This window comes from Protopterus annectens, chromosome 4.part1, assembly GCF_019279795.1.
Source record: "Protopterus annectens isolate FY-2018-M chromosome 4.part1, PAN1.0, whole genome shotgun sequence".
Classification (NCBI taxonomy): domain Eukaryota; kingdom Metazoa; phylum Chordata; order Ceratodontiformes; family Protopteridae; genus Protopterus; species Protopterus annectens.
The window spans coordinates 375,876,071-375,902,866 of NC_056734.1; the positions used below are offsets into that span (position 1 = coordinate 375,876,071).

Genomic DNA, 26,796 nt, shown 5'->3' on the forward strand with positions numbered 1-26,796 from the left:
AGTGCTTTGAGGAGTGCTCCCTGGTAAGGGAGACCCTTGCTGAACCTTCTTCAACTGAAACATGCTGGCCCAAAAAAAACTTGAATAACTGCCCAGGGAGAACCGTTCTTAGTCCTGTGTACCCTGGGATCAAGCTAATGAACCACAAAACTCCAACTAACCATCCACAGGAAACATGGGACAAAAGCTTCAGAATACAAGATAATGCTCTCCCCCAAAAAGCTGAAATCACTTGTCACACAAAACACTCATTCTTAACAAAAGTTTAGGATGGTCTCAAATATTCACTGGTCATGGGTAAGCTCAACACTAGCATCATCTAGATGGGTGGGCTGATCACATGGCTTATATTAAGGCAGTTCAGGGATACACTGCTTTGAATGTTTGCCTTTCTGCATGTGTTCTGATGTATTCCAAAACGTCCAAGAAGGCGCTTCCTACCAGTCCTCATGTGAACAGCTGTCCCGACTACAAAGCACAGCAGCAACTGTCCTCTCCTTCACCTCTAAGAAGCTGGGCTAAACCCTCAGAGTTAAATGACAGTTGTGAATATTGTGCCCTTCCCCAAGAGAGGAAGGGCATTGCAAGTGCACATCTTGGCTGGCAATTTAACTGCCACACACACACACTGCTATTTAGGCACGTGAATGCAGCACTTTAGATGACAGCAAGGAGCTGTGTGTGGCAGAGGGGATTACTTATGCAGCTACTGCATCACATCATGCTATACAGTGGTATTGGCATGTGGAAGCTCCAAAAAATAAATAAAAACTAAAAGAAAGAAAAATTGGCCAGAAAAGTATTACAGCTCCAATCCAGTTCTGAAGAGCTAATAAAGTCTCAGTAAAGCTGTTATATGCCCACTATTAAATCTACTATAACACATTCAGCCCATAAAGTACAAACCAACTCTTATTATAAATCAAACAGCCATTCAAAATGGCAATGAACTCTCAATACTCAAATTCTAATTTACAAGGTTTAACTAATCTTCAGTAGACAAGAAAACTTGTCAGATCCATCCACAGCTATGAAAAAAAAAAAGAAAAACAAACTACATCAACTGTCTGAAAAAGTAAACTTATTTACCGCCGGTCCTCTTACTTCCAAACTGCAAGTTAATACAACACTTTTTGCAAAACAGTTAGCCACTGGTAACCTCCGGTTTACACATCAACAATGCAGCCTTTTTATCTGGCTAGTATAAAACTGTTAGCTTCATCTCATAATACCAAATAAAACACACTTTAAAGTTCTATATATTTCAATGAGATGTTTGATTGCACAGTGCTGGACAACAATATGACACTACCATGAGGCAGCAAACTATCAGGAAAAGTTTTTATTAAAAATTATATAACTGAAATTATGAAAAAGTAACACTGCAATTGAAAAAACCCAGTAAAGACACTCATCTACATAGGTGAATCAATATTTTGAAATAAAGGTAGTGTTGCCTACGTCGACATGTGGGTTTTTCTCTTAGAACTTTTGATGTTTTGCCTTGCAAAGCACCTAACAGTTTCACTAGGTTTGAACTGGCAGAACTGATCACACTGTAGGACCAAGAGTGAAAAACACTCTACCATACCCACTAATAAGCTATAAAAAGAGGGAATTAGCTGTCATCTACTGACCTGCAGACTACAGCACAAACTGCAGAGACTTACAGGGGTGTTAACACTGCTCCGTATTCAGAAGTATGTCATTTTACCTATTGAAGCATAGAGCAGATCTAATTTCTTATCAGCAGGAATTTTGCTTTTTCAACTGTAAGGAACTGTAGTGCATGGAGTGTGGTGATTATGCTCCAATATTCAGAAAAAGACCAATTAGTTAAGAACTACAGTTTAGCAAGACCCAACCTTAACAAATGTTAAGCACCCCTGCTTAAGTTGTTAAGGTTGGGTCTCTGACTAGGCAGTAAAATCTGCCAGTACTGACAAGCAAAGACAGCGGCAGAATAGAAAATTTGGTTCTGTCTGCTGTCTGTTGGTAACATCGTCAGACTTCCTGTTAGTTAAAAAGTTACTAGAATAACAGTGTGTGTGTGTGTGTGTGTGTGTGTGTGTGTGTGTGTGTGTGTGTGTGTGTGTGTTCACCTGCATTTAATGAAGAAAATGAAAAATGAAACCTAAAAGTATGTCATTATTTAGTATCTCCAACAGACAGTACTTTGTCCAAAAAACATGGACTTTATGATGAGCAGACTAAGCATACAAGGCAAAAATCTGGACAGTTTTGAGGTATGAAAGGTGAATGTAAATGTAAGGCACTGTGTGTTACACTGCCTTTATGACAGCACTTGCCAAGTGCTTTACTGGCTTTAAAAGCCGGCAAAAAGTACAGTTGTGTACACTTACCATAAATGTAGATGTTCAAGTGTATTCACTGTTGCATTCATTACATATGGGTTATCTGCTTGCAGGTAGCCCTCAGCCGGCCTGAATACCAGAGTCTTGGGATTTCTGCGTCGGATGCTGTTGCTTCTTTCATGACGTCAGGTCGTCAGGGGTATAAAAACATGTAGCTGACACCATTACATCAGTTTTTCTTGCCCCAGATGTCAGGTGCTCCCAAAATGGGAAGCAATTATATGGTGTGGACCACCCCCAGCAAATACAAATGGTATAAGAAATGCCAAACCAAAAAGGATAGATAAAAGCAAGGACAAGTCAGGGGACTGGAGGGAGGGTAAAGTACAGTTGTGTACACTTACCATAAATGTAGACGTTCGAGTGTATTCACTTTTGCAGTCATTACATTTGGGTAATCTGCTGGCAGGTTGCCCTCAGTCGGCCTGATTAAATAAGTCTTGGGTCCTGTGTCAGATGCTGTCCCTTCTTCCATGACGTCATGTCGTCAGAGGTATAAAACATGCAGCCAACGTCATTATATCAGTTTTTCTTGCCCCAGATGTCAGGTGCCCCCCTAGTGGAGAGCAAATAAACACAAAAACACAAAAGTATACCTTCAACCAAAAACAAATACACCAAAAAAGTTTTTAAGCATAGTAAAGGAAAGTAGAGCTATAGTCAGAAAATCTAGGGGGCTGGAGGGAGGGTAACCAGTACTGCAACAGTGAATACACTCAAACATCTATATTTATGGTAAGTGTACACAACTGTACTATGTTCTTCGTGTTTCACTGTTGCAGTCATTACATTTGGGTAGATTCCCAAAGCTATGGTTGGGAGGAGGAGTTTATACAGCATTAGGGCCAGCTATAAGGCCCTGCAAGACAGCAGTGGCAAAGCCAGCTCTGGATTTAGAGAAAATTGGTAAATGATAATGCTTGGTGAAAGTATGCACAGAACTCCAGGTAGCAGCTTCTAGGATATCCCTGGTAAGTATGCCTCTGAGAAAGGCTGCAAAAGTAGATGCAGCCCTGATGGAGTGAGATCTGATCCCCTGGGGAATAGGTTTTCCATGGTGCGCATAGCACAAATGAATGCAATGGCCTATCCATTTAGAAATGGTTTGTTTTGAAATAAGCCTTCCCCTCTGCCCCTGCAGCAAATGCTGCCAGCAATTGCTCAGATTTTCTTTAGTTGTCTGAGCACATCCAAGGAATGCAGAATACGTTCCACTTTGTTCTGTGGATTGGGAAAGAAGATTGGCAAATGAATGGGCTGATTAAGAGCCACACTGGAAACCACCTTGGGAATGAAGGATGGATTGGTCCTGAGAGATATCCTGTCCGCATGAAAGATGATGAAAGCTCCACTATCATAAGGGCCTGTAATTCAGATATCCTTCTAGTTGAAGTGATTGCTAAAAGGAAGGCTGTTTACCAAGAAAGAAATATTAAGTCTGTATTAGCAGCTGGCTCGAAAGGAGGTAGAGTGAGTTTCTCCAAAACAAAGTTAAGCTCCCAGGCAGGGGATGGAGCTCTCCTGGATGGTCTCAAGTTTTTAGCCCCTCTGAGATACTGCTTGAGCAAAGGATGAGAGAAGAGGGGTGGTTCCGTGTTATAGTGAGCTGAAATAGCTGAGGCATGGATTTTAATGGAGGAAAAAGACAGGCCCCTTGTGAAGCATCTCAGTTAAGTATTGCAAAATCTGAAGTAAATTGGGTGCTGCTGTGCTCATCCCTAAAGATTGGTTCCAGGCACAGAATCTTTTCCATTTGTCAGCATAAGATTTTCTAGTACTAAGTCTCCTTGCCTGCAAGATGACATCCATCACAGGTTTGCTGAGGGATGATAAGGGTGAATAAGTGGCTGCAAGGTTTAATGTTGGAAGCTGAGGGTGAAGAATTTGGTTCTCCTGCTGAGACAGCAGGGAAGGGGTCTGAGGCAGGTGCCATGGAGATATTTGCGACACACTACGCAGGAGGGGGTACCAGTGTTGGCGCGGCCAGTCTGGAGCAAACAAAATCATCCTTGGTTTGTCCTGTTTGACTTTTAGTAGAACTTTGGAGAGCAGAGGCAGAGGGGGAAAAGCGTAGACTGATAGATTTTTCCAGCTGAAGAACAAAGCATCCACTTTCCAGGCTTGTTTGTGGGGGGTCCTTGTGCAAAAAGTACAGTTTTGTACCTACCATAAATGTAGATATTCGAGTGCTAATACAGCTGCAGTCACTGGGCCTAAGCAAGGAAGGCAGTAAGAATGGAAATCCTTATGAGGTATTTGTTTCCCACAAGTTAAACAATTATTTACTTTGTCTGACATCGGCTGAGGCAAGAAAGAGTCCCCAACGGGGTACTTAGCTTTTTTTTTCGAAGTCTTCGGTAGCTGAAATCTCTGGATCTGACCGACCGGCACTTGCGAACAGCTTCTGCTTCGGCAGCTGCAAGAAAGACTGAGGAAAATGGCGTCGGCTGATGCCTTTATAGCCCAGAAGCTCTGACGTCGGGGAAAGTGCGACATCAGCCGAGGTTAGACCAGACTTTGAATCCGCCCGACCGAAGGGCTGCCTGAGGCAGGACAACCCATATGTTATGACTGCAGATGCATCCTTGAAGGACATCAGATGGGTTCTCCTGCCGACAAGCGGGCCCTTGGTTGGCTGAATTCCAAAGTCTAGGTCCGGCGTCAGTTGTTGTCGCTTCTTCCCTGACGTCAGTGCGACAGGGGGATAAAGGCACCAGCCGACGCCATTTTCTTCAGTTTTTCTTGCTCCAGATGTCAGGTGCCCCCAGAAGGAAGGCAATAATAAATTTGTGTGATAATGCAGTGCTATATAATCAAAATACAGTAGTTGCAAGCAAATACATTATAAATGAAAACCCCAATCAGGTTGTATGAGGATGTGTTAGCCTACAGGCCTGTCCCAAGAGGGGAAGGAGGGAGGGAAACCTGGACTGCAGCTGTATTAGCACTCAAACATCTACATTTATGGTAGGTACAAAACTGTACTATGTTCATCGTGCATACAGCTGCAGTCATAACAGATGGGTAGAATCCCAAAGCTAAGAAGGGGTGGGTAGGCACTAGTTGGAACTAGGAGGAGCCAAAATGCCCTGCAAGACTGCAGTGGCAAAGCCTGCTCTAGATTTGGAGTGTAATGGTAGGTTGTAGTGCTTGGAGAAGGTATGCACAGAACTCCAAGTGGCTGCTTCCAAAATATCCTTGGTAGGAACTCCTCTGAGGAAGGCTGCAGAGGTGACTGTGGCCCTGGTGGAATGAGTTCTAATGCCTGTAGAACAGTTTTGCCATAAAAAGGAGTAGCAAAAGCGTATGCAGTGGGCTATCCATTTTGAGATTGTCTGTTTGGAAATTGGCTTCCCTTGAGCTCCTACTGCATAGGCCACAAAGAGCTGTTCTGATTTTCTGAAAGGCTTTGTTCTGTCCAAATAATAACGCAGCTGTCTGTGGATGTCCAAGGAATGTAGTAATCTCTCCCCTTTGTTTTGAGGATTAGGATAAAAAGTAGGTAAATGTATGGGCTGATTTAAAGCTACCCTGGATACCACTTTAGACATAAAGGACGGGTTGGTTCGTAAGGAAACTCTGTCCTGATGGAAGATAAAAGGCTGGACAGCCATGAGAGCCTGTAGTTCTGAAACTCTACGAGCTGAGGTGATAGCCAGAAGGAAAGCTGTTTTCCAGGACAAATATTGCAAATCTGATGAGGCAGCTGGCTCAAAGGGAGGTAAGGTCAATTTTTCCAGAATGAAATTAAGATCCCAAGCAGGTATTGGTTGTTTCCTTGGAGGCCTTAAATTCTTAGCCCCTCTGAGGAACTGTCTTAAGAGAGGGTGAGAGAATAAAGGTGGATCAGTGTTGTATTCTGCAGAAATGGCTGAGGCATGTATTTTAATGGAGGAGAAAGAAAGTCCACTGCTTAGCAGTTCAGCCAAATATTGTAGTATTTGAGGTAAATTCAGTTTTCCAGGATCCTGGCCCTTTTTCTCATTCCAGACACAAAAATGTTTCCATTTTGCGGAGTAAGCTTTTCTAGTTGATGGTCTTCTGTCCTCCAAAATGACATCCTGCAACTCCTTGGAGAGTAGGGCCTGTTGTGATGCTAAGGAATCTTCCATGTAGCTAGATTGAGTGTTTTTAGCTGGCTGTGAAGAGTTTTGAAACTGTGCTGAGTCAGAAGAAGAGGCATTAGAGGCAGGGTCCATAGTGGGGAATGCGTCAGGCTCCTCAGGAGTGGGTACCAGTGTTGTCTTGGCCAGTCCGGAGCAATGAGAATCATCTTTGGTCTGTCTGCTTTGGTCTTTAATAGAACACTGGCCAGCAGAGGAAGAGGAGGGAAGGCATAAACTGTCATTGATGTCCAAATGAAAGAAAGAGCGTCTACTCTCCAGGCCTTTGTATGGAAGATCCTTGAGCAGAATTTTGTCAATTGATGATTCTTGTGGGAGGCAAAGAGATCTATGTCTGGCCTTCCCCATTCTTGGATTATTTCTGTAAAAACTTTTGGATGCAATTTCCATTTGTGTGGATCTGCATATTCCTGCTTAGGTTGTCTGCCAGCGTGTTTTCCTTGCCTGGCAAGTACTGTGCTTGTAGTTCCATTTGTAAGTCCATGGCCATGTTCCAAAGTGACATGGCCAGTCTGCATAGGGGGTAAGAATGTGTTCCTCCCTGTTTATGTACCACATAACTGTGGTGTTGTCCGTTCCTATCAATAATTGACCTGGTTGTAGAAGGTCCTTGAAAGCTATAATAGCATTTATTACTGCTAGCATTTCTTTTTGATTGATGTGAAGATGCTTTTCTTTTTGGGACCATTTGCCCTGAATGCACCGATCTGTCATGTGCGCCCCCCAGGCGTAGTCCGAGGCATCTGTTGTGATGACTTGATTTGCTTGAGGCTTGCTGAATGGAAGACCTGTGTTTGTTTGACATGCTTGAGCCCACCACAGAAATTCCTTTTGCAGACATGGAATTAGTGGTATTATTGTCCAATTTGGCACCCAGGAAAATTATCTTCCGAGAGGGTATTAGCCTTGATTTCTTTTTGTTGACTGTGTATCCCAGAGATTGCAATAACATTATTACATAAGCCAGATGTTTCAGAAGAATGTGCTTGCTGTCTGCTTGGATCAGGCAGTCGTCCAAATAGGGATATATTTGTATCCCTTGAAGTCTGCAATAGGCAATTACTGATGCCAGGCATTTCGTGAATACTCTGGGCCCAGTAGATAAGCCAAAGGGCAATGCAGAGAATTGATAATGGGTTGAACCTGCAAGAAATCTGAGGTACCTTCTGCAATTTAGTCTGATTGGGGCATGCAGGTATGCCTCTTTGAGGTCCAATGTTACCAGCCAAGACTCCTTGCTCAGCATGGGAAGAAGTTGCTGTAGAGTGAGCATCTTGAATTTTGGTACGAGTAGAAATGTGTTTAGGATGGATAGATCCAAGATTGGTCTCCAATCTTTTCCCTTCCTTGGCACCAGAAATAGCCAGGAATAAAAACCTTGACCTAGTTCGTGCGTATGTACCTCTTGAACAGCTTTTATGTTTATGAGATCTGTAATTTGCTTTTGTGCCTCTGTCCTTTGATTGTGTGGCAGGTTTGGCATGCCTCTCCTTTTTGGAAGGGTGTGAAAATGGAATTTGTAGCCTCTGTTTATAATGTCCAGGATCCATTTGTCCTTTGTGACAACATGCCAATTTTTTGAGAATAATGCCAGCTTTCCTCCTAAGGGGGCTGAACCTGGTTGGCATGCAAAGGGGAAAGTCATTGGGTTTGCTTTCTGAAAGATTGCGAGTTGTCCTCACCACCTCTTTGTGTAGGAGCTTGCCATAGTCTGCCTCTATACGATCCTTGGGATTGTCCTCTGCCCCTCGGGCGCCTGTATCTGCCTCTTTGGGGTCTGTCTGTGGCAGGAAAGGACCAGTTTTTGGAAGGCCAATTTCTACTAAAACGTGGGGGTTGAACCTGTAGAAAATCTTTAACAGTTTGCATTGATTTAGCCTTTTCCTCCATTTTCCTTAATACCTCCTCAGCATTTGCACCAAATAGTACATCCTTTTGAAGAGGGGTGTCTAGTAATTTAGCTTTGACATGATCAGGCAAGGCTTGTTCCTTGAGCCAGGCATGCCTACGTATGACTGATCCTGTAACAGCAGCTCTACATGAGGCCTCTAGAGCATCAAAACCACATTGTAAGGTATGCTTACCCACTTGTTCTGCACTATGCATCAAATCCTGCAACTCCTTCAGGTCTGGTTGTTCAGGTTGTGACATTTTACTCTTCAATTGTGATAACAAAAACTGTTGGTATTTTAGTATATGAAACTGACAATTTAAGGCCCTCATGGATAAGGTAGCCAAGGTATATACCTTTTTTCCCCACCTTTCTAAGGATATGGAATCTCTCTCGGAAGGCAATGGATTTTTGGCAATGGAGGCCTTAACTCCCTTGGGGCCCTGTGAGATGGTTTCTGGGTCAGCAGCATGGCTTTTGTAAAGAAATTGGTGCGAGTCAGGAACCCTGTAGTACCTGTCAGGCTTAACTGGAGCTGGAGGTAGAGAGTCCGGGTTAAGGCAGGCCTGTGAGTAAACATCATCTAGGATGTCCAAGACAGGAGGAATAGCCAGAGGCCTATGCTGAGGTAACAAGAGAAATTCCCTGAGCCTTTTCTTGGAATCGGAATAATCCTGGCCTTCCCAGTGGAAGTGTTCCCTTAAGGTATGCAAAGTTTCCCCAAATGAGTAATTCTCAGGGGGGGATACAGAAGGGATGGACTCCTCCACATCAGAGTCTTCAAAACGGGAGTAAGAATGTTCCTCATCATGAGTGCTCTGAAATAATGGAGCCCTGATCAGGGGAGGGGGAATCTTCCTCCACTCTGGGCCTTTTGTCCGGTGGGGGCTGAGAACCTCTGATTAGAGTAATTAAATCCTCAGCCATTTTAAGCATCTGTTTCTTAGGCATGGGGCCTGGAGATGGGCCCTGTGTAGCTGGTCTCTTAGAGTGCATGGTTGCTTTAGACTTTGTGAAAGCCTTGATGGAGAAAGAAGAGGAAGGTCTGAAGACACCTTGAGTGGAGGTGGACCTGTCCACATTCTGAGTTTCAACGCCAAGAGTGGCTTCGGTATCTGTAGTCGGGGTGTGGGCCGAGAAGCCTGCGACCTCGGGCACAGGAGACACCGTCAAAGAAGTGTCGTCAGTAATCAGGGGCTGCGTAGGCGCCTCACTGAGAACCGGACCACGTGTAGTCAGCTTTGGCGTGGTGTTGGTAGAGGCCGCGGACCTCGTGTGTCAGTCCTTGTCTTTGCGTTTTTTAGACAAAACCGGAGTCGGAGTATCTGACGACATAGTATAGTTAAATGCTTTCCCAAAATAATGCTGTGCGAACTCCGCCCGACGCTTAATAGTGCGTTTGTTGAATGTAGCACAAAAGCGACAGACCGAGACGTCGTGGTCTGGGCCTAAACAAGGTATACAGAGGGAATGGAAATCCTTATGTGGTATTTGCTTCCCACAAGAAATACAATTATTAACTTTGGCTGACATCGGTCTGAGGCAAGAAAAGTTTCCCCAACGGGGTACTTACCTTTTAAGAAGACTTCGGTTTCCAAATTTCGTAATTTCAGGAGCTGGCCGACCGGCACTTGCGAACTGCTTCTGCTTCGGGCACCGCACGGCAAGAAAGACTGAAGAAAATGGCGTCAGCTGGTTCCTTTATACCCCTGTCGCACTGACGTCAGGGAAGAAGCGACGACAACCGACGCCGGACCTAGACTTTGGAATTCGGCCGACCGAGGGCCCGCCTGACGGCAGGAGAACCCATCTGTTATGACTGCAGCTGTATGCAGGATGAACATCTTGTCTAGCTGGTAGTTCTGGGGGAGGCAAATAGATCTATGTCTGGGCTCCCCCATTTGTTTGTCAACATGTTGAAAATCCGTGGTTCCAGTTTCCACTCATGTGGGTCCATGAGGTTTCTGTTTAGTCGGTCTGCCAGTGTATTACATTTTCCTGGCAGCAATTGAGCTTGTAGTAGCTCAGGGCTGTGTTCCACAATGCCATGCTTGTTTATTTACCACATAACCGTGGCGTTGTCTGTCTTTACCATTAGTTGTCCTGGAAGTATGTAATCCTTGAAGGCTGTCAGAGCATTCTGTACAGCTAACATTTTTGATTGATATGTAGGTGCATTTGATTTGGTCTCCATTTGCTCCGAATGCACTTCCCCACCAGATGAGCCCCCCAAGCATAGTCTGATGCGTCTGTAGTTAGGGTTTGGGCGGCAGGGGGTGGAGTGAATGGTAGTCCCTTGTTTTGGTGGCAGGCCTCTGCCCATCATAGGAACTCTAGTTGCAGGCAAGGTATGATAGGAATCATCGTTTCCAGGCTGTGACAATGTTGACTCCATAAACTTAAGTTTCCTCATATGCAGTCTTGCATATGGAATTGGAAGAATGCAGGAGGCCATGAACCCCAAAGGATTGCAGTATTTGTCTTGCAGACAGCAGGGTTTTTGTGGCCACTTGTTTGAAGTAAGTTACCAAATGAATTTGCTTCGCTGGCATGAGGAAAGTCATCTGGGCAGTTGTATTCAAGCTTGCACCCAGGAATGTAATCGGTTGACAAGGTACCAGCTGTGATTTCTTTTAGTTTATGGTGTTCCCAAGACAAGTTAGAACCCTTTTTACAAACGCCAGATGATTTAAAAGTATGCCCTGGTTTTCTGCCTGAATTAGACAATCGTCCAGGTATGGCTATATTTGAATATTCCTTTGCCTGCAAAATGCAATAACTGGAACCAGGCACTTTGTGAATAACCTGGGCGCAATAGACAAGCTAAAGGGCAGTGCACAGAACTGATAATGCAAGTAGCCTGCTTTGAAGCGTAGGTATCTTCTGAAAGATTCCCCGAGTGGGATGTGCAGGTATGCTTCTTTTAAATCTAGAGTTGCCAACCAGGCGTCTTTGCCTAGCTTAGGAAGTAACTGGTGAAGAGTCAGCATCTTGAATTTTGTAATCTCCAGAAAGGTGTTTAGAGTAGACAGGTCCAGGATTGGATGCCATGATTTGTCTTTTCTGGGTACCAGGAAAAGCCTTGAATAGAAATCTTGCCCTTTTTCCTCTTCTGGCACCAGTTGAATAGCCCCCATGCTTAAGAGAGAAAGTAATTGTTTTTGAGCCTCTGCCCACTGATTCGGGGGGCAGGTCTGGCCATCCGTTTGGTGTTGGCAAAGTGTGGAAATGAAATCTGTATCCCTGGGACACTATATTTAAAACCCATTTGTCCTGGGTTATGAGTTCCCAGTTCTTTGCATGAAGAGCAATCTTTCCCTCCAAAGGGGCGGTTGAAAGATAAGTGCTTGGTAATTTTAAAAGGAAGTCATTGAGACTGTTTACTGTAGGGGGTGTCTTGTTACTTTCAGATTTGGAAGTGGAGACCCCCCCCACTGCTTAGCTCTGAGAGTACCCTGGGACTGAAACCTGGGGTTTTTGCTGTGTCTGGGTTTGGCTGGAGAGGATCTGGAAGGGGCTGGAAAGGACCAGTTCTTAGTATGTCAATGCCTACTAAATCTTGGAGGTTGCACTTGTAAGAAATCTTTAACAGTTTGCATAGATTTAGCTTTATCTTCCATCTTTTTTTAGAACTTCCTCAGCCTTATTGCCAAACTTGTCCTGATTTAAAGGAGCATCCAACAATTTAGCTTTAACATGATCAGGCAAAGATTGCTCCATAGGCCAAGCAAGCCTTCTAAGCACAGACCCAGTAACAGCAGCCCTGCAGGAGGCCTCTAAAGAATCAAAGCCACATTCCAAAGTATGTTTTCCAACTTGTTCAGTAGAATGCATTAAATCCTGTAATTCTTTATTTTCCACACAGTCAGGAATCAACATCATTTTCTGTTTAAGCAGTCCAATAACATGTTGCTGATACTTTAACATACAAAACTGTCAGTTTAAAGCCCTAATGGCCAAGGTTGCAGAAGTGTAAACTTTCTTATCCTATCTATCCAGCGCCCTGGAGTTTCTATCAGAAGGGGTAGGATTTTTAGCAGTAGAAGCCTTAAATGCCCTTGGGCCTCTGTGAAATAGTCTCTGGATCTGCAATAGGATTTTTGAAAAGGAACTTGTGGGACTCAGGGACCCTGTGGTATTCAGGTTTTCTGGGTGCAGGAGGCAGGGAATCAGGGGCCAAACTAGATTCCGAAAAAGCATCATCAACAATGTCTAGTACAGGAGGAATAGCTAAAGGCCTATGCTGAGGTAGGAGAAGGAAATCCCTAAGCCTATTTTTTAAATCAGAAAAAACCCTGGTTTTCCCAGTGGAAATGCTCCCTTAGAGTATGTAAGGTTTCCCCAAAAGAAAAGTCCTCAGGAGGGGAAGCAGAAGGAATGGAGTCCTCTGCATCGGAATCCTCATAAGTAGGCATGGACAAATCCAGGTCATTAGAAGAGTCAGAAAAAACAGAATCCTATCAGAAGATTCATAATCAAGTTCAGCCCTAGGCCTGAGAGAGGAGGGTTGACTACCCCTGATTAGAGAAATTAGATCTTCAGCCATTTGTATCATTTGTTTTTTAGGCATAGGGGCCTGAACATGTGGCCTGGGCGTCGGTTTTTTAGACATGGATTGAGATTTAGACCTTAGTAATGAAGGCGGTGTCGATTTAATATGCAAGTCTGTAGGCCTGAATACACCCTCAGAAGCCGGTGCCTAAACAGCGGCTCTGGACCCATCCAAGGTAGAGACATCCACGGGTTCCATAGGTGAAGCATCTTGCAGCATACCGGACTCAGAATGGGTCTCACTAGAGGCCTGCGAATCAGAAGTAGTGGGTATCAGGTGCTGCGAAAGTGCCTCACTGAGTAAAGGCAAACCGGCGACTGGTTTAGAAGCGTTGTCGGCAGTTTTGGACCTCGGCAGCGTGTCTCTGTCTCTATCTTTGTGTTTTTTCGGAACTCCGGTAGTGGGAAGGCTAACTGACGACATTTATGGATAATTAAAATGAAATAATTAGAGGCAAAAACGTACCGACGACGGACAGTGTGCTGATTAAATAATGCAAAAAACCAACAGCAAGGTACGTCGTGGTCAGGGCCTAGGCAAGGAATACAGTACGAATGAAAATCTTTATGAAGTATTTGCTTTCCACAAGTAATGCAATTATTAACTTTTACTGACATCGGTAAGGAGCAAGAAAAAGTTTCCCCAACAGGGTACTTAGCTTTAAGTTGAAGACTTCAGTTCTGAAACTCGAAAAAAAAAATTTCAGGAGTCGGCCGACCAGCACTTGCAAACTGCTTCTGCTTCGGGCACTGCACAGGAAGAAAGACTGATGTAATGACGTTGGCTGCATGTTTTATACCCCTGACGTCATGGAAGAAGGGACAGCATCCGACGCAGGACCCAAGACTTTGTTAATCAGGCCAACTGAGGGCAACCTGCCAGCAGATTACCCAAATGTAATGACTGCAACAGTGAAACACAAAGAACATCCAGGACTGCAACAGTGAATACACTCGAACATCTACATTTATGGTAAGTGTACACAACTGTACTATGTTCTTCGTGTTTCACTATTGCATTCATCACATTTGGGTAGATTCCCAAAGCTAAGGAAGGGTGGAGGTAGTTAAGAAGCATTAGGGCTGGCAATCAAGGCCCTGTAAGACTGCTGTGGCAAATCCAGCTCTGGATTTAGAAAAGATAAGTAAGTGGTAATGCTTGGTGAAAGTGTGTACAGAGGTCCAGGGTGCAGCTTCTAGGATGTCCCTGGTAGGGACTTCCCGAAGAAATGCAGTAGAGGTAGATGTAGACCTAGTGGAATGTGTTCTTATCCCCTGTGGGGTAGGTTTTCCATGGTGTTTGTAGCAGAAATGGATGCAGTGTACTATCCATTTAGAAATGTTTTGCTTTGAAATGGCCTTGCCCTCTGCCCCTGCAGCAAAGCTGATAGCAGCTGATCAGATTTTCTGAGAGGCTTAGTCCATCCAGATAGAATCTAAGCTGCATGTGCACGTCCAGGGAATGCAGTATCCTTTCCCCTTTATTCTGAGGATTAGGGAAAAAAGTTATTAGGGAAAAAAGTTATTAGGGAAAAAAGTTGGCAAATGAATGGACTGGTTTAAAGCCACACTGGACACCACCTTGGACATAAAAGATGGGTTAGTCCTGAGGGAAACCCTGTCTGCATGAAAGATAATGAAGGGTTCCACTGCCATAAGGCCTTGCAGTTCAGACACTCTTCTTGCTGAAGTGCTGGCTAGAAGTAAAGCTGTTTTCCATGAGAGGAATTTTAACTCTGCTGTAGCAGCTGGTTCAAAGGGTGAAAGTGTGAGTTTTTCCAATACAAAGTTAAGGTCCTAGGCTGGAGTGGGTGCTCTCCCTGGGGGTTCTTAAACTTTTGACTCCTCTAAGGAACTGTTTTACCAGAGGATGACAGAAGAGGGGTGGCTCAGTATTATAATGAGCTGATATGGCAGAGGCATGAATCTTAATTGAAGAGAAGAATAGGCCCTTGTGGAGCATTTCTGTTAAGTAATCTAGTACATGAGGTAAGCTAGGCACAGTTGTGTCCATCCCCTGAGACTGGCTCCAGGAACAGTATCTTTTCCACTTTTCTGAATAGGATTTCCTAGTACTAGGCCTCCTTGCCTCAAGAATGACATCCAGCACCTGATTACTGAGGGTTGCTGGGGATGAGTTCAGGAGATTAACCAGGCTGCAATGTTCAGGGTCTGTAGCTGAGGGTGTAGAATCTGGCTCGCCTGCTGGGACAGCAGGGAAGGAGTCTGAGGTAGGTGTCATGGTTGTAACATTATCAGACTGCACCATAGAGGGTACCAGTGCTGGTGTGGCCAGTCTGGTGCAATCAGGATTGTACTTGGCTTGTCCTGTTTGATCTTTAGTAGAAACTTCGAGAGGAGAGGCAGAGGGGGAAAGGCATAGACTGAGAGGCTTTCCCAGGTAAAGGACAGGGCATCCACTTTCCAAGCTTGGCTGTGGAGAGTTCTGGTGCAGTATTTGTTCAATTGATAGTTCTGAGGGGAATCAAACAGGTCCACCTCTGGTGTCTCCCACCTGTTCCTCAAAAGCTTGAATATTCTGGGTTCCAGTTTCCACTCGTGTGGGTCATGAGATTTCTGCTTAAGTCGTCTGCCAGTGAATTTAGTTTGCTTGGCAGGAATTGAGCTTGTAGGTGCACTTGGTTGCTCAAGACTGTGTTCCACACAGCCATGGCTAGTCTGCAGAGTGGGTATGAATGGGTTTCCCCCTGCTCGTTTATGTACCACATAACTGTGGTGTTGTCTGTCTTTACCAATACTTGTCCTGGAAGAATAAGGCCTTTGAAGGCTGTCAGAGCATTGTGTACAGCTAACATTTCTTTTTAAGTGATATGCTTTACCAGAAAGGCTCATCCAGACTCTGCTACACTTTGCTGTGAAGGAAAGGTTAGTTTGCTTTTATTTTTCGTATTTTGTATATTTTAAATACTGTAGTTTGTTTTCTTTACTTTGTGTTTTACTTGCATTCTGCTTTAACAGCATATTAAAACTTCAAAAGAGACCACAGCTCTCTCTCTCTAATGAGTCAGGCAGAATCTTTTTTACCGCCCTCCCACCCAGTCACAGTTGTCTTGTTAAACACCACTGTCTTTCTAGTTGCCTGCCTCTTATGTTAATCTGACCATATATCTCATTTCCTCTCTACTTTCACTGGCTTGTGTGAGTAATCACTAAATCAAAATCCCCTCCCCTTCAACTATTTAAATTTATTGACCATCCTACTGTATTCCATAGTACCGGAATATAAAACTGACCACCCCTTTCAACCCATCTTGCCGTTTTAAAAATAGTAACTCTCCACTAAACCTTAACTTTTTAAACAGGCAAAACTTAAGTTACCTACTTTCACATCTAACTTCTCTAGTGCACACTGCAGTGTGCATTCTTTTTCATCTTACCTTTAAGCATCCCTTTGACTAGCACTTTCTCTAATACCTGCTGGAAAGCACTAGGAAGCCTTAAACTGATACAAGCACTCAACTCTCCTTGTTAATAAGGAGAAATTAATAGTAGGCACTAAACAGCCTATAATTGCAAAGTACCTTGCTAAGGTAAGGGAAAACAGCTCCTGTACTTTACAAAAAAAAGCACCAAACCAGGCATGTCCATGGGTCAGCTTCCGGTGATTTCTCCTGCCCACCTGGTGAATCTGGGCATACTGGGGCAATGCAGCAATTGCCTCATGTACACAGACAACCCTCTCCTCCTACCACCCAACACTACAACCTGTGAGAGATGCACTTACATAGCCAAAATGGAAGCAAAGCTCTCTCCACCCAAGATTGTGCTAGACAGTCAAGAGGAGAAGGTTAACACCCACACTACTCCTCAAGCAACACATAGCCCTTCTAAACCCACACCACCAACACTCACATATAGCAACACTAAATCCACATATGCAGAGGCCCTTAACTGTAACCTGCCCAAGCAACAAGGACCTCTGAAGCTGAAACGCAAACACCAATCACAACCAAAGTGTCACATAGTTCACAACACCTGTGTGCCACCCAGCAACAGCCCCTAGGCAAGACAATGTACCTAACACTTTAGTCATAGGTGACTCTATAGTCCGGCACACTGATGTCCCTCTCACCAAGTTGAACAAGGAGAAAATTACAGTCAGCTGCCTGTCGGGTGCCAGGATCCGCCACATAACGCATGCACTCAAGTCACTCCACAACAAGTACAAATATGACTCTGTCATTGTCCATGTTGGAGTGAATGACTTGAGACTTACCTCCCTGGACTACATGAAAAGAGACATGGAAGAGCTCTCGGATCATGTGGCCCAGGCAGGTATGACCCTAGCCCTGAGTAGCATCCTGCCTTCGCCCAGAATGATACCACAATATAAGGACAAAATGATTGACTTCAACAATTGGCTAAGCTTCTGGTGTCATTCAAAGGGAATCCAGTATCTGTCTGCCTGGGACGACATGACTGACAGACCACGATGCTTTGCCAGAGATGGTCTGCACCTGTCGCCCCTGGGATTCAGGTTACTGGCTAAGGCTCTTGCCACCCCTATAGTGCCTTTTTTAGGCAAAGTTCAAAGGACAAAACCACCACCATAACAGGTACAAGCATGCAAAATCTGAAGGTAATGCTACTCAATGCTAGAAGTCTAAACCTCAAAATGCACTCTTGTGGCACTCCTAAAAATGGAGAACATCGATATCTGTGCAGTAACTGAGACCTGGTTCAAGGCTCCAGAGAGCACCCCTGCAATACCAGGGTACAACTCTTACCACACTTTTCGGCCACCGAAACACTAAAGGTGGAGGAGTGTCAATATTCACCAAGGATATTCACACCACCAGGCTAGTTGCCCAACACAATGCGTCTGAAATTCTCCAGGTGCAACTAACACTAGGTAAGACTGCAATCCAAATTGTAGCTTGCTACAGATCCCCCACCATACCCCAAGATTCTCACTAAACCTTTCTAAACATTCTGGAAAATATTAAGATAGAACCAAACACCCTAATATTGGGTGATTTTAACTACCCTGCCATTAACTGGGAAAGCTACTCATGCACCAACACCTTTGCCCAACGGTTCTTGGAATTCATAAATTCCAATGCCCTGGATCAACTAATCCATAGTCCCACCAGGGGCTCCAATATCCTAGACCTGGTCATTACCAACATGGGAAATCGATGCTCCACACCTATGGTCACCCCCTCATTAGTCACGTCTGACCATAAGCTAATCACCCTTAACATCCACATCCCACCCCCACCCCCCAGTAAGGAAACCTCCACAAAAAACTTCTCCAAAGCCAACTTCATGCTACTCAAGTCAGAAGTGACAAACTTCATGACACCCATGCAGACGGGAGCTGAAAGTTCAACTGCTGAATCCTACACTAAGGCACTGTACGAGCACATCCACTCATGCATAAATCGTGCTATCCCAAATAGACCAAGATGCTCTCATCCAGAAAAAAGAAGCCAATCTGGTGGTCCCCTGCCATAAACAAACTTTACAACAAAAGGAAGAAACTGTTGCATAAAAGAGGAAAATCCCAGGATGCAAAAAACTTCCTTACCAGCCTCAGTAAGAAGCGGAGATCCCTCATAAAATCCTCCAAAGCTAGTTACGAAAATAAAAATTGCCAAAGATTCCAAAGACAACCACAAGGCATTCTATAACTATGTCAAGAATCTAAATGGCAATGCTCAGATCTGCTCTGAACTAAAACAGAATGGCATTAAATATACTGATCCCAAGGATATTGCCAATATCCTGGCAGATCGATTCAGTGCCAACTTCACCCCCCCTCACCCCTAAATGGCCCATCTCAATACCGAAGATTGCCAAATTCGGTAATAACGGCCACACAGGTAAAAAACACACTCTCCAAAGCTAAGAATACAGCATCCATGGGACCAGATGACATCCTGGGCTGTGTACTACATGAACTACAATATGAACTGGCACCTCACCTAAGTGTCATGTTTAATCATAGCCTCACCTCAGGTTTCGTGCCCACTGAGTGGCGCACAGCTACAGTTATCCCACTCCACAAGGGGGGATCCACCTTGGATCCCGGAAACTACCGTCCCATCAGTCTGACAAGCTTGATCTGCAAGGCCATGGAGCACATTATCATGGAACTTATAAACAAAGATATTGGCAACCTTCAAACACTGGACTCCACCCAGTTTGGGTTCGTGAAGGGCCGATCTTGTTTCCTGAACTTGATTGACTTCTTCGAATCAGTCTCCAGAGCCATGGACAAGGGTAAGGTGGTCCACACAGCCTATCTAGACCTTGCCAAGGCCTTTGACACCATCCCCCACTCTGGAATCATAGATAAACTTACTAAGCTGGGCATTAATCCCTACGTCACCCAATGGGTTGCTAACTGGCTTACTGATAGAACCCACACTGTAAAAGTAGCAGACTCCAAATCCAGCTCCAGACAAGTGACAAGTGGAGTACCTCAGGGTTCAGTCCTGGGACTGCTCTTGTTTGGCATCTACTTCTCTGAAGTACAGGCCAACACTAAGGGACTCTGGATAACAAAGTTCGCAGATGACTGCAAACTGGGAACCATTACTGAATCCCCAAATGATGTGGATACTCTACAAAAGGACCTTACAGAAACAGATGCTTGGTGCCAGAGCCATGGGCTCAAGCTCAATGCCAAGAAATGTACAGTTATCCCCTTTGGGAAAAAACATGTATCCGTGAATTACCATATAGGTGGCAGTACACTAAACACCAAAAGTGTGATAAGAGACTTAGGGACACAGGTAGACAGCGGTCTCACCTTCGATAACCACATCGCCACAAAAGTCAGGAAATCCTTCTATGTGGCACACCTCATCACTACGGGCTTTTCATCCAGAAAAAAGGAGGTCATTGTTCCACTGTACTCATCCCTCATTAGACCCATTATAGAATACAATGCCCCGTTTGGTATGTACCTCTCAAGACATCTGCAACAACTGGAAAGGCCACAGAAATACCTCACTAAAAGAATCACAGGCCTAAAGCAGATGCCCTACGCTGACCGCCTTAAAAAACTCCAGCTATACTTTTTCGCATATCGTCTACTCAAGAGGCGATCTTTGCTTAGCATACAAGGCCATGTCAAACCCAGAGCTATTGGACATGCTACACTTAAAGAAATCCCAATCCCTCAGAGCCACATGCTCCAGGGAGCTAAACATTGTCATCACAATAAACAAAACATGCTGGAGGGATAGAGGTTCCTGACCCAGAGACTCCCCAGACTCTGGAATAGATTGCCCATACATGTCAAGCAGAGTGCCTCTTTGGTCCTCTTCAAAAGGAACCTTGACGATTGGATGGGAGAAAGGAAATTCATCCCGGGGATCACGTCAGTCGCCCTGCTAGACAGGGGCCCAGGGAAGTAAATAGTGTGGGAAGAAATAGCCAGGGAATTGTTATGGCTAGGCTTGTATAGGCCCTAGGGCTGATAGCCTAGTACCAACCTATGAACCTATGCTTTGGGTTCCATTTGCCCTGAATGCACTGCCCTGCCATATGAGCCCCCCATGCTGATGCGTCTGTTGTTAGGGTTTGGGCGGCAGGGGGTAGAGTGAAAGAGAGTCCCTTGCTGTGGTTGCAGGCCTCTGCCCACCAAAGGAACTCTTTCCTTAGTCAAGGAATGATAGGAATCATAGTTTCCAGATCCTGAGAATGTTGACACCATAGACTTTTTAGGTACCTATGAAGTTTCCTCATATGCAGTCTTGCATATGGAACTAACAGAATGAAAGAGGCCATGAACCCCAGGGCTTGCACTATTTTTCTTGTAGACAGCTGGGTTTTGGTGGCCAGTAGACTGAAGTAGTTTGTCAAATAAATTTGTTTCTCTGGAGTGAGGAATGCCATCTGGGACGTTGTGTTCAAGCTTGCTCCCAGGTATACAATCCGTTGGCTGTGTACTAGTTGTGATTTATTTTCGTTGCTGGTGTACCCCAGTGAAGTTAGAAGTCTCTTTACAAATGTCAGGTGCTGTAAGAGCAAATCCTAACTTTCTGCCTGAATCAGGCAATCGTCCAAGTATGGGTAAATCTGAATACTTCTCTGCCTGTAAAATGCAATGGCTGGAGCTAGGCACTTTGTGAATACCCTGGGTGCAGTAGATAAGCCAAAGGGAAGTGCAGAGAACTGATAGTGCATAGAGTCTGCTCTGAAGCGTAGGTATTTCCTGCAAGATTCCCTTATGGGGATGTGCAGATAAGCTTCTTTTAAGTCAGGGTTACAAGCCAGGAGTCCTTAGCTAGTATAGGAAGCAGCTGTTGGAGAGTCAGCATTTTGAATTTTGGCACCTCGAGAAAGGTGTTGAGAATAGACAGATCCAGGATAGGACGCCAGTATTTTTCTTTTCTGGGCACCACAAACAGTCTGGAATAAAAGCCTTGTCCCTTTTGTTCTGCTGGGACAGGATGAATAGCCTTGATGCTGAGGAGATAAAGTACTTGCTTTTGGGCCTCTGCCCACTGGTTTGGGGGAAGATCTGGCCATCCACTTAGGGCTGAGGGTGAGTGGAAGTGAAATCTGTATCCTAGGAGAAACAATGTTTAAAACCCATTTGTCTTGGGTAATGTATTACCAGTTTTTTGCATGCAGGGCAAGTATTCCTCCTAAAGGTGCAAGTACTTGGGCAAGGCTTGGGAGAGTTAAAGATAAGTCATTGTGCAATTTTACCATAGGGTGGTGGCTTAATACTCCTTGTTTTAGACGTGGGAGCACCCCAATGCTTAGTCTGTGTATAACCCGAGCCTGAAATCTTGGTGGTCTGCTGTCGCTGGGTTTGGACTGAGAAGGCCTGGAAGGGAATGGAAAGGACCAGTTCTTGGAAGTCCAATGCCTACTGAATCTAGATGGCTGCACTTGTAAAAAAATCTTTAACAGTTTGCATAGATTTAGCTTTCTCCTCCATTCTTTTGAGGACTTCTGCTTTATTGTCAAATAGGCCTCTTGGTTTAAGGGTGCATCTAGTAATTTTGCTTTGACATGACCTGGCAAGTTTTGTTCCTTAAGCCAAGCATGCCTTCTCAGAACAGACCCAGTGACAGCAGCCCTGCAGGATGCCTCTAAAGCATCAAAACCACACTGCAAAGTATGTTTACCAACTTGGTCAGCAGAATGCATTAACTCTTGTAAGTCTTTCTGTTCAGCACACTCAGGAATCAACATCATTTTCTGTTTAATAAGCCCCATAATATGCTGTTGATACTTTAGCATATGAAACTGGCAATTTAAAGCTCTAATGGCCAGAGTAGCAGAGGTGTATACCTTCTTACCCCATCTGTCTAAAGCCCTAGAGTCCCTGTCAGAAGGGGTGGGATTCTTGGCACTAGTAGCCTTAATGCCTTTTGGTCCTTGGGAAATGGTTTCTGGATCCACAGCAGGATTCTTGAAAAGGAATTTGTGGGAGTCAGGTACTCTATAGTACCTGTCTGGTTTCCTGGGAGCTGGGGGCCAAGTACCCGGGGGAAGTCTGGATTCCAAGAAAACATCATCTACAATCTCCAGAACAGGAGGGATAGCTAGGGGCCTGTGCTGAGGCAGGTTTAAAAATTCCCCGAGTCTCTTTTTCGACTGAGAGTAGTCTTGGCATTCCTAGCGGAAATGTTCCCTAAGGGTATGCAAGGTTTCACCAAAAGAAAAATCTTCTGGAGGGGAAGCAGAGGGAATGGAATCCTCAGCATCAGAATCCTCATAGGTAGATAAGGGAATGTCCTGGTAATCAGAAGGAACAGAGATATCAGATTCCTGATCAGAAGACTCAGAAGGAAAATCAGTTCTAGGTCTCTTGGAAGGGGAAGGCTGGCTTCCCCTAATTAAGGTAATAAGGTCTTCAACCACGCTAATCATTTGCTTTTGAGCCCATGGGCCAGTGAATGTTCTTTGGTCATCGGTTTCCTAGGTGTGGTGCGAACTTTAGGCTTGAGAAATTCAGTATTTTTGGCTTGAAATGAAGTAGTTTGTTTAATATAAAAATTGGTAGGCTTGACTACACCCTCAGAAGCCAGTGCCTGCACAGCAGCTCTGGACCCATCCAAGACAGAGACATTCGCAGGTTCCATAGTTGAAGAAGCATCCCGCGGCATACCGGACTCCGAACAGGTCTCAGTGGAGGCCTGCGAATTTGTAGAAGCTGGTATCAGGGGTTGCGAAAGTGCCTCACTGAGTACCTGCGGACTGGCGACTAGCTTAACGGAAGCATCATCTGCAGTTTTGGACCTATGCAGTCTGTCTCTGTCTTTATCCTTTTGTTTTTTCAGAAGATCAGTAGTCATATGGCTTAATGAAACCATTTCAGAGTACAGAGATAGACAGCGAAAATATTTAGCAACAAAAATAGTCAGACGACAAATAGTTTGGGCGTTGAACAAGGCACAAAACCGACAGCGAGGGAGGTCGTGATCTGGGCCTAAACAGGTGACGCAGTAATAATGAAAATCTCTATGAGGTATTTGCTTTCCACAGGCAAGACAATTATTAATTTTTTTTTACATCAGTTAGAGCAAGAAAAAAGGATCCCCCAACGGGATACTTATCTTTTAGAAGACTATAGGTCTGATGCTCGAATACGAAAATTTCAGGAGTCGGACGACCGGCACTGCTTTTGTTTCGGGCACCGCACGGCAAGAAAGACTGATGTAATGGCGTCGGCTGCATGTTTTATACCCTTGACGACCAGACGTCATGGAAGAAGCGACAGAATCCGATGCAGATATCCCAAGACTCTGGTATTCAGGCCGGCTGAGGGCTACCTGCAGGCAGATAACTCAGATGTGATGACTGCAATAGTGAAACATGAAGAACATCTGCTTACAGTTTTCTGAAGAGATTTCTATAATGGTTAAGGTGTTTACTTCACAGTCATAAGGTACAGGGTTTAATTCTCACCTTTGAAAAGTGAAATTGCCCAGGCTTAAAATGGCCCAGAAGGACAGCTAGCTTACTTCTGAACTTACAAGTAGTTTTGCTTTACTGAGAGGAGTGACTTCCGATTTTTTCCCTCATTGGGAAGTTAAGACGCCACTTGCAACAGAAAGATTAAAAATGCATAAGATAGATTTCTTGACATAACTAAACAGCAATTTTTGTAAATAGAAAAATAAATGCAAGAAACACAGCCTCCACAGATTACCCGGCAAATGGCAAGAAAATGGTAATGAAGGTATCCGCAGTAACCACAGCTAACTCAGCATCCACAGTAGATCCTTTTATTTCACACTGAACGACACAAAACAACAATGTAAAACGAAAATTCACTGTAGAATATATTCTTCCAAGTTAAGCGCTTTCATCTACACATTGCAGACTTCATCAGAACAATTAACACTGGCATCAACATAATTATTTATACTCATTTTGGCGCCAAAACTTTTGAATTTTCTTAAAGATACATCACTGTTATGAGTACATAAAATATCTGTTCGTTTAATTAAAACTGATCAGCATACCCTATTGTGCTTCATCATAATATTACCTATAAATACATTAAATTGTCTATTTAATAAATTAATTCTTAAAAAATCTAAAACCTATCCCAAAGAACATAATAATGTTCTACTTGATAGCTAAGAAATAATAATAATAAATATCTAAAATACAAGCATACACAACAAAATACTTATGAATATCAATTTAAAATTCTCTTCTATTAAAATAGATTGTACATATTTAAAAAAAAATTTTATATAGTTAAAAAAGGTTTTATACTTATATGATCATTAATTCCTGGGCTCCTAGTGGCATCTACTAATATTTGCCATTTGCTTTCCCTACAAGCCAATCTAGTTTTCCAATCACCCCCAAATGGAAATGTATGTTCCTGATCTATGATAGTGAACATAAAGATATGCTTTTCCCCTAATTCACTAATATGTCTATATAGTGCATTGTTGAGGTCTTTTGTTTGAATCTTATAATAATGCTCATATATACGTTTCCTCAACTGTCTCTCTGTTTTGCCTATATAGAATGCGGAACATTCTTTGCATTTTGCAAGATAAACTACCTGTTTTGTGTTACAATTACCACCCCTACTTTTTATTCTCGTATGGTTAATGTCTCCTAATACTATATATGGTTGTTCAGAAATATATTTACATTGCCTACATCTCCCACACTTCTTTGTAGATGTCCACTTATCTTTATCCATAAATTCGTTACTACCCACTTTCTCTAACAGTCTCTTAATATTAGGTGCTGTCTTATAGACTATCCTCGGATATAGGCCTAATTTATCTCTGTACGGCTCAGAGGTTAACACAATGTCCCAATGTCTTGTTAATATTTCTTATACTCCATATGTAAATTGTATACAAGTCAAAACACAGACTCTTCCTACATATGAAACATTTGTAGATTTTTTATTCATAGTAACCTGCTTACCCAATAAAGGAATATATTTGAGTTCCCATTGTGATGTAACATACTTAATAGTATCCTCCAACAATTTTTTTGGGGTAGCCTCTGTCTGTAAATAACTTGAATATAGTCTGCATTTCATTTTTCATCTCTACTTTAATAGAGGACATTCTAGCACCCCTGATGCACTGTCCTTTCACTATATTCTTAAAGATATGACGAGGGTGATTACTTGTAAAATACACATAGTCATTGGAAAACGTATTCTTCCTATGAACCTTCGATGCATATCCTTCTGCATTTTTGTATATGTATGTATCCAAGTATGCTATTCCAATATCACTTGTCGTATATGTAAATTTCAAGAAATTTGTAGTACCATTTATATATTCTATAAATTTATGAATGTCTTCATTCGAACCCTTCCATAAAATAAGAATATCATCTAAAAATCTTGCATAAAACGCTATTCTTGAATAATATTCACTATTAAATACAAACTTGTTTTCCCAATCCAACATAACTAGATTAGCAAAAATGGGTGCGCATGATGCACCCATAGCTACCCCCTTACCCTGTTTGAAGTATTCACCTTCAAAAAAGATGTAGTTGTGATCTAAAACTAATGTCATCATATCAAGTATAAGTACAATTTTGTCCCACCTTAATGTGGAAAAACTTCTTAGGCTGTTACAAAAGTACTCTAAACCCTCCTCTTTTGGTATACTTGAAAAAAGATCACAGACATCAATAGTTACAAACGTGTATTCTTCTTTCCATAATGTGGGGGTAATCTTACCCAAGAGGTCCCACGAATCCTTGACAAGATGTGGTATGTTATCATAAGTATGTTTAACCCATTTATCAATAGTAAAACCTATATTAAAAGTTTTTGACTTAGACCCCGATATAATAAGTCTGAAGGGTGGATTTGTAATCGACTTATGGATTTTCGGTATCCCCACTATATGTGCCATAATGGGATGATCCATTCTAATGAAATCATAAATATCTTTGGTTATTCTATTGTCCAAAATATATTCTTCTATTGTTAAATCTATTCTTCTATAGCCTATGTGTATTTGATTCATGGACACTACCTCATAATTTCTGGATTTATATAATATATTATATATTTGAGCTTTATACACATGGTTTGAGAAAACCACCACCCCACCACCTTTATCGGGTTTCATAATTCTAATATCTCGATTTTGGATTAATTCGTTCAAACATTCTCTTTCACCTATACTTAAATTATCCTCAAAAGTATTTAGTCACTGTCCTTTTCTAATATATTCATTGTTATACCAATAAATCTCCTTGCATACCATTTTTTCATAATTGTTCACTAATGCATTACTTACAGGTATATAATTACTTTTTTTCTTTAATTCTGTCGCTATATATGCTCTTTCCTCATGCTCTTTCCTCATCTTCTTTGTTAAATTGTATGGCAAGATTCAATCTCCTGCAAAATAATTTA

At 43.2% G+C, this 26,796-nt stretch overlaps 1 protein-coding gene across 2 annotated transcripts in view; it reads right to left on the reverse strand.

The window, feature by feature from the left end:
- Positions 1-26,796, reverse strand: part of DVL3 (dishevelled segment polarity protein 3) — a 1,476,692-nt gene that overhangs the window by 922,104 nt on the left and 527,792 nt on the right. The window lies entirely within an intron of this gene.